This window comes from Mesoplodon bidens (assembly GCF_964165515.1).
Source record: "Mesoplodon bidens genome assembly, chromosome: 1".
Classification (NCBI taxonomy): domain Eukaryota; kingdom Metazoa; phylum Chordata; class Mammalia; order Artiodactyla; family Ziphiidae; genus Mesoplodon; species Mesoplodon bidens.
In genome coordinates this window covers 176,267,314-176,281,760 of record NC_138176.1, presented here as the reverse complement: position 1 = coordinate 176,281,760, position 14,447 = coordinate 176,267,314, and positions in this window count along the sequence as shown.

The following is a 14,447-nucleotide window of genomic DNA, read 5'->3' as shown; positions in this document are numbered from 1 at the left end:
AAATACCGTATGCTAACACATATATATAGAATTCAAGAAAAAAAAATGTCATGAAGAACCTAGGGGTAAAACAGGAATAAAGATACAGACCTACTTGAGAATGGACTTGAGGATATGGGGAGGGGGAAGGGTAAGCCTTGACAAAACGAAAGAGAGCATGGACATATATACAGTACCAAACATAAGGTAGATAGATAGTGGAAAGCAGCCGCATAGCATAGGGAGATCAGCTTGGTGCTTTGTGACCGCCTGCAGGGGTGGGATAGGGAGGGTGGGATAGGGAGGGTGGGAGGGAGGGAGATGCAAGAGGGAAGGGATGGGGGAACAGATATATATGTATGACTGATTCACTTTGTTATAAAGCAGAAACTAATAAAAAATGTGATTGTGTATAAAATAGTAATTATTCGTATAGGAGAGACATTATAGATCAGTAAAATATACTCACAGTGAGTCCAGAAATAATCCCCCATATAACCATTCATAATATTTACCAAACGAACAAACAAACACTGTGGTGTAGTGGGCAAAGGATATCACTTTTCAATAAAGTATATTGGAGCAATTAGATATGCATAATAAAACAGTGTGTCTAGATCCTTTTTTTTGAAATTTACATAAAAAAATAATTTGAGATGATGTATAACATATATTCAATTGTAGAATATAAAGTTTAAAAAAATATTTTTAAGACGAAAAAAGAACATAGAAGAACATCTTTATGCCCTTGGAGTAAGGAAAGACTTCTTAAACAAGACAAAAAATGCAGTAAAATATTTTTTAAAAGATAATAAATTTTCATTGAAATTAAAAACTTATGTTCATCAGAAGACAATACTAAGGACCAATGCAAGTTAATGCCTGGGAGGAGATACTGGTCATACATATATAAGAAAAGGTACTCATATGTAATATTAAAATAATTATAAAATAATAATAGAACAGACAACACAATAATGGACAAAAACATGGATGTGCACTTTGCAATAGAATATTCAAAATAAAAATGAACATTATTAGTCATGAGAGAAATTTGAATTAATATCACAACACATTTCCACTATACACTTATCAGAATATTTCAAATTAATCTTATGGCATAACAAAGTTCTGAACACCACGAACAACTAAGATTCTCCTGCATTGCCAGTGGGAATGTAAATTGAAATAAGTCCTCTGGATTTCTGTTTGGCAATGTCTACTGGCCTACACTTGTATCTATCCTATACACAGCAATTTAATTCCTGAGCATATACTCTACAAAAAATGGCATTATGCATTCTTGAAAGACTGGTACAAAAGTATCTGCAGCAACATTATTTATAATAACCCCAAATAGGAAAATGTCCAAATAATCTTAAAAATACATAGGGCTTAAAAACTGTATATCCACCCAGTGGAATATCAATCAGCAATAAGAAAAAACAAACTACTGACACATTCAACAACATAACTGTATTTCACAGTAATCATATAAACTGAGAATGGGAATGGATACCCTAGGACTGGCCCCCATTATATTTTAGAATCACACAATTTATCTGGTTTTATAGGTTCATGACTGGAGAGTAATTCTGCCTCAAATTGAATCACAGCTTGAGTTTCACCCATACCTGATTTATATGATATTTAGATGAGACTTTAGACTTTGGACTTTAGAATTGATGCTAAAGTGAGTTAAAACCTTTGAGGCTGTTGGGGTGTAATGCACGTATTTTGCACGCAACAAGGAGAGGAATTTTGAGAGGGGGTGGGGGGGGCACAGATTGAACGTTATGAACTGAATACATCACCTCAAAATTCACAGGTTGAAGTCCTGACCCCTCACTGTTATAGTATTTAGAGCTGGGGTCTTTGGGAGATAATTAAGTGTGGATGAGGTCTTGAGGATGGGGGGCCCACGATGAGATTAGTGTTCTTATAAGGAAAAAGAGAGAGAGAGAGAGAGAGAGAGAGAGAGAGAGAGAGAGAGAGAGAGACTGAAGCTCCTTCTCTCTCTGCCATGAGAGGACACAGTGAGAAGGTGGTCCTCTGCAAGCCAGGAAGAAGGTCCTCTCCAGAACTCAACCACTTAGATCTCAGATTTGCAGCCTCAAGAGTGGTAGGAAATAAATTTCTGCTGTTTAAGCCACTCAGTGTATGGTACTTTGTTATGGCAGCCCAAGCTGGCTAAGACAGGACTCATTCATTTACTCAAATGATATTTATTGAGAACTTATTGATTGCCAAAGCCTATTATAGGCCCTCAGGATACAGAAGTGAACAAGTGAAAAAGTATCTTTTCAATGTTTTGTCTTCAGTTAACAAAACCCTGAGAGAGAATACAGAATTAAGTATGTCAATTCCCATACTTAGTTGATATCCAAGATCTTACCTTTCACCCTCTGGCTGTCAATTCCACACTTCATATTCAGTATTGAATTTATGTGTGTGAGAAAGTCAATTAGGTAAAAATAGCAGTATTATTAGGATTATATATATTGCATCCACACATGAGGTAAACTATGTCTAAAATAATAAATCTTTTTGTTCTAAATGAGTCCAGAAATTAAGCCATTGATTTTGGGTGTTTACATCCCATAACTCTTTCATAACTCTATTATTTGCTTTTTTGGCATAAAAACATCTTAAATCATTTTCTTATTGGTTATATTCTGTGCTGTTATAACAGAAGCACATAATCTAATTAAATTTACATTATTCTATTAGCAAAATATATCTTAAATTTTCACCAATACTCGGGCTAGTCTTTTTTTTTCCCCCTTAGGGCACTTTTTTTTTTTTTAAACAACTGAGTTGGGTACTTCATTTATTTATTTATTTGGCTGCACTACGAGGCATGTGGGATCTTCTGCGACCAGGGATTGAACTTGCGCCACCTGCATTGCCAGCACTGAGTCTTAACCACTGGACCGCAAGAGCAGTCCCTCAGGTCATTCTTTTCAACGTTCCCATCTCCCATATGATTATCTAACTTTGTAGTATGTGTAAGGAATAGTCACAATGTTTGACTTCTTAACATAGTCTTCTTCATGGTTGACACATTTAGTCTCCAAACTGCACCAAAGCAAATATGTGCACTTGGTGATTAGCTTAAGACAAACTATTACAACTACTAAAATTGAGTCTAATTGCAAGTTTTCACTTTAACATCTCTGCTATTATAAAGTAGTATGTTTTTCTGCATATTTTAGTCTTAGCTTAATTATGTTAATTGATATTCTTGTGAGAAAATAATAATGATTATGCTGAAAACTTAATATATTGTAGTAATAAATAATTAGTATTAGACACAATGTCATGGGAAGCAGCAATGATTACATGGAAAGAGCAGTATTGTTGTTGCTGTTTTTTTTGGCTACACCATGCAGGTTACAGGCCCCCGCAGTGAAAGTCCCAAATCCTAACCACAGGACCGCTAGGGAATTCCCCAGAACAATGTTCTTAGAAGCAAAAATTACCTTATTGAATCTCAGTCTCATCTGTTTAATCTACTAAACCTTTTCTTTTCTTTTTCTTTTTAATTATGGTAAAAAACACATAAAATAATACATTGTTAACAATAAGCACAATGTTGTAGCAGATCTCTAGAAATTTTTTGTCTGCAAACTCCATATCCATTGAACAATAACTCCCCATCTCCCCGTGACTCCCACCAACCACCATTCAGCTTTTTGTTTCTATGATTTTTATTACTTTAGGTGCCTCATATAAGTGCAATCATATAGTATTTGCATGAAATTTCTAAGCAAAGTGTTGAAGGTAGAGCTTGGCTTCTCTTGTCTGCTTATATTAGAATGTGAGAAGAGAGAAGGTGGAAGATGAAACTGTTAAGCAAAAAGGAAGAGAACATAAAACTTTGGAAAACTCAGCCTACCCACATTGCAAAAAAATGAGGACACTAAAGTTGTGGCCAAGTGACCATTTCATAAAGAGATTAGTATGGATGAGCCATCTAAACAGAAGCCAGGAGCTATATTGTTCAAGACAATGGAAGAATGACCCCAAAGATGATTCAGGGATCACCAGGGCTCCCACTCCCATCACAGGCCCAGAGTGTATGAGCATGGGAGACACGGCTGCTTCTACCTAGGTTTCAACAGACAGGGATGCCTGGCAGAGTCGCAAGCATGGCACCACAACCTGAGAAAGCCACAGGCCCTGGCAGAGAACTGCAGCAGGGGCAGGGCCCCAGTAGGAAGCTGTAGCAGGGTTGTCCCACAGAACCTTGAGCGGGGGGCTTACCACCCCACTGGGCAGAGACCATCAAGCCAAACAAGATTATTCTCAAACCTTAAGGTCTAATGGAATTTTCCTCTCTAGGCTTTGGACTTATTTGGGACCTGTCACTTCTTTCTTCTTTCCTGTTTCTCCTTTTGGGAATGGAAATGTTTATCCTGAGCCTCTCTCACTGTTGTATTTTGGAAGCACATAATGTGTTTGGTTTCCCAGGTTCACAGCTAGAGAAGAGTTTGCCTCAGGGTGACTCATACTTTGAGTCTCACACATATCTGATTTAGATGATATTTACAAGTGATTATGGACTTAGACTCTAATGCTGGAATGAGTTAAGACTTTTGGGCTATTGGGATGGAATAAATGTATTTTGCATGCAAAAATGACTGAATTTGGGGGTCCTGGAGTAGAATGCAAGAGACTGAATGTTTCTCCCCAAAATTTATATATTGAAACCCAATCCCCAATGTGATAGGGTTTGAAGATGGAGTCTTTGGGAGGTGATTAAGTCATGAGGTGGAGCCCTCAGGACTGGGATTAATACTTATGAAACAGACCCCAGAGAGCTCCCTTCCCCCATATTAACACAGTGAGAGGACAGGTATGTACCATCTTGTGGTCAAACCCATGTGATGGGGAACTGAAATGTGTTGTTGATAGCCACATCAGTCAAGCTTTCAAATGACTGAAACTCCAGCCAACAGCTTGACTTCAACCTCACGAGAGATACTGAGCCAGAACCACTGAACTAAACTGTTCTGGGATTTCTGACTTTTAGAAACTGTTATGTAATAAATGTTTCTTGTTTTAAGTTTTTAATTTTAGGTTTAAATTGTTATACAGCACCAAATAACTAATAAAATTAGTATTTGGAAGCAAATGAAACACAATGTATTTAGACATGGCAAGTATACTAAATAATTGGTACAATAGTATAATTCTTAAATATTGGGATATTTTAATAGTCTTGTGTAAATACACCCTATGTTAGGTTTCTGGAAATTCTCTCAGTTTAGTTCTAAAATTCATGTACTGCAAGGTCACTTATCCAAAGCTAATCCCCTACAAACTTGACTTTTAGATGAGAAGTTGGTCTCTTGCAATCCCCAGGGAAAATGGCTAAAACGCAGGGCTTAAGGCAACTGATTCTCAGTCCGTCACAATCCTTAAATTCTAGACCATGATCATACCAGTGAAGAACTGTAACTTCACCAGAATAAACGCTGATGTGCTCAATCCTGATACTGACTCATCACATTTAAAACTGGAATTGCACATCTTTGGCCTCCCTCTGACTATAGAAGGCAGTCCTTTCTTATAACTCAGCTGGCAGGATGGGAGAGGAACTCAGGCTCTGCCATATTATACATCCTGGAGTCTGATAAAGGCAAGGATGAAAGGGAGGGCTGGTTCTTCCCTAATTATGCAGTTTAAAAGCTTAGTTGCCAAATGGTTGGGAACACTTTCCCATTGTCTGTGTCTCATCCTGATAGATCTTCACGTAATTGTCTACAGGGCAATGGGCACACTTCCACTGACTATGAAGCAATAACAGAGACCAGTCTGGAAAAAAAAAAAAAAAAAAAAAATATATATATATATATATATATATATATATATATATATATGAAACACTGTTTACATATTTTGGACAACAGCTAGAGTAGGTTGCTAATGTAAGAATAAAAAAATGAACAAGTTGAGCCCAACGTTTACCCCAGCTTTTATATGAGGGAATTTCCATACTATATCACAGGAATGAGGAAGCCAAACAAAGTAATTTGTGAAGGTAAAGAGAGCTAGAATATGCAGAGAGATTGGAGATATACAGAGGGAAATAATAATAAAAAAAACCCTACAGAAACTGGCATAGGAGATACCATAAATATTTGCATGTATACCAATGTATGCAGGCATATGGTGAAAATCCACAAGTCCTAGCAAAGCTGAACTTCAAGAAAAGAAACAAAATCACTGGGTAGCTGCAATCTAATGCATTCCCAAAGCACAAAATGACAGGGAATCATTCAAATTCCCACTGGACACAGCAGTGAGACCAGGATAAATGCAAAGGTCTGTTAATAGCAATCCCCAAAGCACATACCTTTCTAATGGGCCTGGAATAAAAGCTCCTTTAGACCTACCCTCAAAGCACCACCATAAAATTAAGCCTCAATATGACAGATTAAGAAAAAGAAAAAGGTAAGAAAAGAAAAAAAAACCACTGATCGAATATGACTTAACTGTCTTCAGAGAGAAAACCCAATGCTTGAAAGGAGAAGAGAAAAGCAGTAAAAGAAAAAAAAAAGTGAAAATTATAATTGCCAGCCTCCAAAAAATATTTAGTAGGTTTGTAAAGAGGTAGGAAGATATTATCCATGACCATGAGAAAAATCAGCCATTAAAAGCATAAACAGAACTGAAAAAGATGATAAATTAGTAGACAAAGGTATTATAGAAGCTATTATAAATATGCTCAATGCTCAAGTATTTAAAGGTAAACAGGAGTTTAATGAATATAGTGATGGAAAATATAAAAAAATAACAAACTACAACTTTAAAGGTAAAAAATACAATAATTGAGATGGATATTTCCCTGAATTAGATTAAAAGTGCATTGGAGACAGAAATCATGGAATTTGATAAAATGACAAGGTAATTCAGTGGGAAAAAATTATCTAGAACAATTTAATATTCACAAGAAAAATAATTAATCTTGACCTTTATTTTATACCATACATAAAACTAAGTCCATAGGATTATAAATCTAAATATATAAGTAAAAATTAAACTAAGGGATATTATAGGATTAATCTTTACAATACTAGGATAAGCAAAGATGTCTTAGATAGGACACCAAAAATCACAAATCAGAAAAAAACAGTTGATAAATTGAAATTCATCAAAAGTTAAAATCTGGTTAAAAAATCATTCTTAACAAAATGAAAAGGTAATCTAAAACTGGGAGAAAATATATTATCTGTCAGAGAACATATACTCAGAAGATTTCTTATAAGTCAATACAAAAACAAAGAATATTTAAACAAATATTTATAAAAAGGAATGAATTAAATGAATTACCAAAAAGTACATGAAAAGAAGACCATAATTAGGGAAATTCAAATTAAACCCACAATGAGATATCATGACACATCATTTGAATGGCCGTATTACAGACTGACAGAACCAAGTGTTGGTGAGGATGTGGAGCACCCACAACTTGCATTACTGTCAATTTGGCAACCAGCTTCTTCCTTTCTATCCCCCTCCCTCCCTCCCTTCCTCCCTCCTTCCTTCTACCTTCCTTCTTCCCTTCCTTTCTTTTCTTTTTTAATCACATTCAATGTGATTTATAAGCTGGTGAGTTCTGGAGGCTGGTGCCACCATGGTCAGGTTTTGGTGAGAGTTCTCTTCCTGGCTTGCCCATAGTCACTTTAAGGCTGTGTTCTCACATCGCAGAGAGAAAAGAGATAAGGGGAGGAGGAAGGAGATGCGGGAGAAGAGAAGAGAGGAGAGGAAAGAAAGGAGCTTCCAGTTTACCTATTTTTTAAAAAATGTAAACATTCACTTACCATATAATCCATCCATTCTACTCTTAGGTACTTACCTAAGAGAAGTGAAAACACATGTCCTCACAAAAATGTATGCAGGAAGTTTGGAGCTGCTTTACTTGTAATTGCCAAAAACTAGAATCAACCCAAATATCCATCACCAGGTCAACAGACAAACTAAGTATGCTGTATGGGGTAGTATGTGGTATACGCAGTATGATTCTTTAAAGCGGGGTCAGTAGTAAAAAGGACAAATTGGTATGTGCAAAACATGAATAAATCACATAAGACATACAGAATAAAAGGAGTCAGTCTCAGGAATACAAACTGGTTCAATTTACAGGAAATTTTAGAAAAGGCAAGTAAGTCTATAATTACATAAAGCAGATCAATGGGCTGAAGGAGGGTGGAGGGATTGACTGAGAAATGGGTGATGGTAATATTGTTTATCTCAGTTGCCATGGTTGGTACTCAAATGGGTCCATTTGTCAAAACTCATGGAACTAATCAAATGGTTGCATTTTGTTGTGTGTAAATTATAACTCAATAAAGTTTACTAAAATAAATAGGCAACAGGCATGGTGGAACCTGCACATCCTCTGCCAGGTTTTCCTGTTGTAAAATATACCTTTAGTTTCTTTTCATGGAAGATAAACAGTAAAGCAAAAGGCAGAAAATAATATGATCGAAAGAAACATAAATTCTCTGGTTGATAAAGGTTAAATGTCCTACCCCCAGCAATGTTTCTTAAGAGTTCAGTCTTTTAATCTCCACTTCTACAATTTCTAATTTTCAATCCAGTAATTCCAAAAGAACAAATCAGAGGTCTATGGATTCAATTTTAGATTTTCCTGAGTAGTTGCACTCTTGAATGCTCTCTCTTTACAATCATATTGAGTTACTAAGTCAGGAAAAAAAAAGAAAAAAAGATTCTTTTTTCATGAACCTTTCTTGTTTTTGGCCTGGCTCTTCCAGATATTTTACAAAAGAATTTACTTTACTTAAAAGTTATACTTTGAGTTAAAGTGTGATAATAGTGGCAAATATGTACTTAGTCCTTACTCAGTCCCCAGCACTGTGCTTTACATGTTTTAAACCATTGGCCATTTAGTTCCCAAAGTAATTAGAAAATAGTATACTCACAATGTAATTCAGCTACATGTGAGTACTGAGTTTTCCAAAAAGACTGAGAAAAATATACAAAATTAATGTCTTGTTTCTCTTATTCTCTCTTTAGCAGAATTGCATGACTTCAAGAAAAATTTATGATTTTTTTATTGTTAAAAGTGTGTGAATTGGGACTTCCCTGGTGGCACAGAGGTTAAGAATCTGCCTGCCAAGGCAGGGGACATGGGTTTGAGCCCTGGTCCAGGAAGATCCCACATGCCGTGGAGCAACAAAGCCCGTGCGCCACAACTACTGAGCCTGCGCTCTAGAGCCTGAGAGCCACAACTACTGAGCCTGCTCACCTAGAGCCCGTGCTCTGCAATCAGAGAAGCCACCGCAATGAGAAGCCCATGCACCACAATGAAGAGTAGCCCCTGCTCACCGCAACTAGAGAAAGCCCATGCACAGCAACAAAGACCCAACACAGCCCCCAAAATAATTAATTAATTAATTAATTAATTTAAAAGAATGTGTGAATTTATTCCTTATAGTTAGATATCATTACTGTCAAAAATTAAACCTGTGATTTCTTTAAATTTATATATTTTATTAAACTTGAAAACAGTGCTTATTCATATTGAAAATCAGAAACAGAAGAATCTTAGAAAATGCACAAATTTTTTAAGATTTTTTTACAAGAAATACTGTTTTCTAACAAGTTCTTCTAGTTTAAGTAACAATGATTATGAAAGACAGTAAGTTGAATCATTTTTTAAAATCCATACTTCGATTTTGGACAATATTGATTGAATCTCTGTTATGCAAGATAAGGACATTTATGCTTTCTATATTTTCTCTTAACACCCCTCCTCTTCATGTATTCATATATGAAATAGAAAACATTTATTGATTTGTACATTTGCTTTTTTGAGCAATGACCTTTCTTGCCTCTTAAACTGAAGAAATTTTCATAGTGATAAGTTAACCTTCAATGAAAAGGCAAAATATAATTTCTAAATCAAAGTACAACAGATCCTAACACCCATAACATACGACTGGTTTTATAGATGAGTACCTAATTATTTGTTGGTTTCATGATCTCTAGAGATTCTTTTAATGCTTCAGTTGATTCTTTTTGTTACACCCAGAAACTGAAATGTTTCCCACCTATGTAGATTAAAACTGTTTTAGAATGAGTAAATAACTGAATCATCCTTAGAAAACAGTTAATCAAGAATTTGTTTGTATATTCAAATTGCATGGATTTATCTGGGTTACAAAATGATTATTTGCTCTCTAAAGAGATTTGCCAGACTCCTTTCAAAAGCAAATTGCTCTAGGGCACTTAAAGTTTGTTTTGACTCATACAACATGGCAAGTTTACATGTACAATTTAATAATTACTAGTATGCCTTAAATAACATACTAAAGTATACAAGCTCATGTCTCTCTCACAATGACAGCATGAGGTCAATATTAATACAATCCTTGTTTTATATGTTAGGAAACTGTAACTCAAAAAGATTAAACATATTAGTCAAAGTTAGGCAATTAGTTCACCATTAAGGCTGAATCTAAATCCTGTGTCCTTAGGAAAACTTAATGCTAATTAAAATCCTCATTCTTAGATGACCTAAGTTGTTCTCCATTGACCTGTGAATTGATAGCTTACAGACTTCAGACTATCTTTTAAATTTGAAGATTAGTGTAAATCCATGAACTAAAAAGATAGTTTCTCATTAAATACATAGGGAAAATTATGGTAAGTTTGTGTAGGCACAAATGAGCTCTAACAGGCCTTCCATTTATATTAAAATAGTGGTATCTGTATTATAGTTTGGGCAGGGGAGGGTAAGATTGGGCGCATGAGGGGTATATATCTTATAACTCACAAAAATAAACAAACAAATAAATAAATAAATATGTTGTTCTTTCAGCAACAATATTCATGGTGCTTTACATATTATATAGTTTGGGTTTTCTATATTACTTTACTAGATTTGCACATAAGTCCTGTGAAGTAAGTAAAGCATATATGCAATTTTATTGAAAAGAAAGCTGATAGGGTTGAAAGAAAAATGACTCACCAATGACCAAAATAACAAAGTCATTCGTTGGGAATAAAAGGCAAAAAGACTCTGTTATGACAAACTGAATCTAAAACTTATTTGAGACTAAAAGTCCAAAAATCGTCAGTAACTCCTGAACAGCAATTTGGGAAAATGGCTGTGACACTTATCAAACGATACAGAAAGAGATGAATAGACAGACAGATGGAGCAATACAGAGAGTTGACGAACTAACATAAGTATGGGAAATTTATTTATGTTTATAATAGTTAAAAAATATTTATTTTATTTCAACATTGCAAAGTAATTTGAAAAGGATGGACCATTCAATAATTGGTACTGAAATGACTAGTTCCGTATATAGAAAAGAAAGCTTACTTCAAATTATAAACTGTCAACTTTACATGGACTTTAAATTTAAATTTGAAAGGCAAAAGTACTTAAAAAGAAAGTTCTATGCTTTGGGGAATGTACATTGGCAAGATAATGGATAAATACCGTGTGCGACTAGAGCCTGTCATACAGAGTGAAGTAAGCCAGAAAGAGAAAAACAAATATCATATATTAATGCATGTATGTGGAATCTAGAAAAATGGTACAGATGAACCTATTTTGAGGGCAAGAATAGAGATGTAGAGAACAGACATGTAGACACAGGAGGCAAGGGGAGGGTGGGACAAATTGGTAGATTAGGATTGACATATATACACTACCACATATAAAATAGCTAGCTACTGGGAACATGCTATAAAGCACAAGAACTTAGCTTGCTGCTCTGTGACAACCTAGATGGGTGGGATGGGAGGGGGGGGAGGGAGGTCCAAGAGGGAGGGGATATAGGTATACATATAGCTGATTCACTTCATTATATAGCAGAAACTAACACAACATTATAAAGCGATTATACTCCAACAAAAAAAATAATAAATGAACTATAATTAAATGTATCAACATACATAAGACCAGAAAAAGCCTAGTACTGAACAACAGAAACAATCACAGAAATCTATGTACGTAAGATACTATTTATGTAAATCTTTAAAATAAAGAAATATGGTCCAGAGATATCTATGGTTTAGGGATATATGACAAAATATATAAGAAAACTTAGAGAATGAATAGTACATAATTCTGGTGTGGTTATCTTTGGGGTACAGGGACAGGGCTGTAGTCTGGGATAGGAACTCATTGAACTTCTAAGGTGCTAATAAAATTCTGTTTCTTAAAGTATATAATGAACACTTGGGTGTTCAATTCTTACTATGTGTTAAATATGTATATGTGCGTTAGACTTAACATTTTACAATAAAACTACTCTAAAGGTCTGTGCTTCAATTCTGAATCTGGAGGTAAAGATTGATTGAATTTTAAGTGGAAGCGATGTGGTATAGCAGAAAGATGAACAAGTTTTGGAACTGGACATACCTAGGTTTGAATTTCTACTTGATAATTTTCAGCATTTCTAACAGCAAAGCCTCAGGAAAAATAGTCTCTTGACGCTAGTTCTCCAAAGTGTTGTGTGGCTTGAGAACTTCAGAACTCTTGGCACATAAAGACTCCGTCCAAACCTCTGCACTAAAAAATGACAAACTCTGGCATGGCTTCCAACAGCTTGCAGCAGCCCTGTCCCTAGGATGACCCCAGCCCTTCCTTCAAATGACTGCAAGAGACAACTCAAAGCTGCCAGGATCATTTACTGTTTGTTCCAGCCAAAACATGGCGACAGGCAGATAGGCTCCTGAACCCCCTCTTCCAGCAGTTACTTTAGAAAGCTTGAAACTATAAATCCTTACTCTGCCTTTTGAGAGATGTAAAACTACCACCCCAAACTATTTCCTCAAGGGCCTAAGAACTTTTTGAAATGCAAACATTCAGGAAGAAAACCCTTCCTTTCCCAGTCCCTGTGGGAGGACAAGAGGCTAACTTCCAGGGATGCCTTGTTTCAATTTACACCACTGCCTCCTGTTATAAAGAAAGAAGTTTATTTCTCCTCTGGATAAACTCCAACTAACAAATCCAGGCTGCCTAGTCACATCAACCAACCCCCCTAAGACTCCTCCTGAGTGCCTTTCCCTTAGCGTACCCCAGTCTTTCAACAGTCTCCAGCCTTAAGTTTCAGCAAAATTAAGTTCAGTTCATGCTAGAGTCTCTTCCCTATTGTGATAGTATTACTGGAAAAAAAAAAAAAAAAAAAAAACTATCCTTACTGCTTTAGTGTAGCTTCATCTTTGACAGAATGAAATTATATAGCATATGTAAAGCACTTACATCAATGCCTGACCAATAGAAGATGCTTTTCAATAAAAATTTCTGTCATTTCTTTCCTCCTACAATCTCACTGCCAAGTTTCCTTGGTAGTGACTCTTTCTCAAATCAGTAGAGAATGCATGAAGTTCTATAGACAAAGTAAAGCACATTTAAATAGTATACCCAAAGTTCCATAACACAATTGCATAACAGCAAAAGTTATAAGTTGAAACTTTATAGTCAAGAAAGTAGTTAAATGTATAATATTTATTAGTGTAAACCTGTGAATGTTAAACTTCGAGCCATGGGCTCCACTGAATATTTAAAAGACTAGATATAAATCCTCTACTCATATGCACATAAATTTCACATAATTTCATTGAGCTCAAGAAACCCTTTGGTCCTTGATCTTCATATAAGAACTTCTAGTTTACATTGTTATTTATTGAAAACCATTTCAAAACCTTAATATTTAAAGACAGGAAAAATAAACAACTTTTCTTGCAAGATAAGTTCACATTGCATGAAATTTTATTTTCAAATATTTAAAAACGAGTAACAAGAGAGAAGGCAAATGGAGTTTAATAGTGTGTCTTTATACTGTGTATTTTTTCACTCTTCTTCTATAACTAATAATATAAAAATTCATGCAAGTAAATTTACTGTAACAGATGATGTTGTGTGAAAGAGTGTTGAAACCGAATCAGTTATTAACAAAATCAAAAGCATTTTAATAAGGTCACATTTTAATGACCTCTTTTATTGTTGATAGCTATTCAAATAAGTATTATAGAAAGGGTATGGCATATTTGATAATGTCATTACTAATCAATATGCAAATTATGGTATTAAGTGTAGTCTGTGACTGAGGACTTTATTAGAGATGAGAAAACTTAATGAAGTGTCAGAAGTAGAGAAAAATAAATGTGGCCCACTTATATTGCCAACATTCTTTGACCAGTTTCCTCCTAGAAGAGTAAGTTTAAATGTCAGAAAAAAATGATTGGCTAACTAACCATATTTTGAAACTCTGTTATTGGTTTTTGAAATAATACACTTTAGTTAATATTCTAGTAGACTACACTTAAAAGCTCACTTTTCTCCTTTTTGAGGAAAAATAATTTTTTGTTTATCATTTAAAAGTTAAGATAATATAAATGTATAAAAATGATAATTCATCTATTAAATCAGTTATTAAGCATAATAGATCACGTATTTGTATACACTATATATGTAA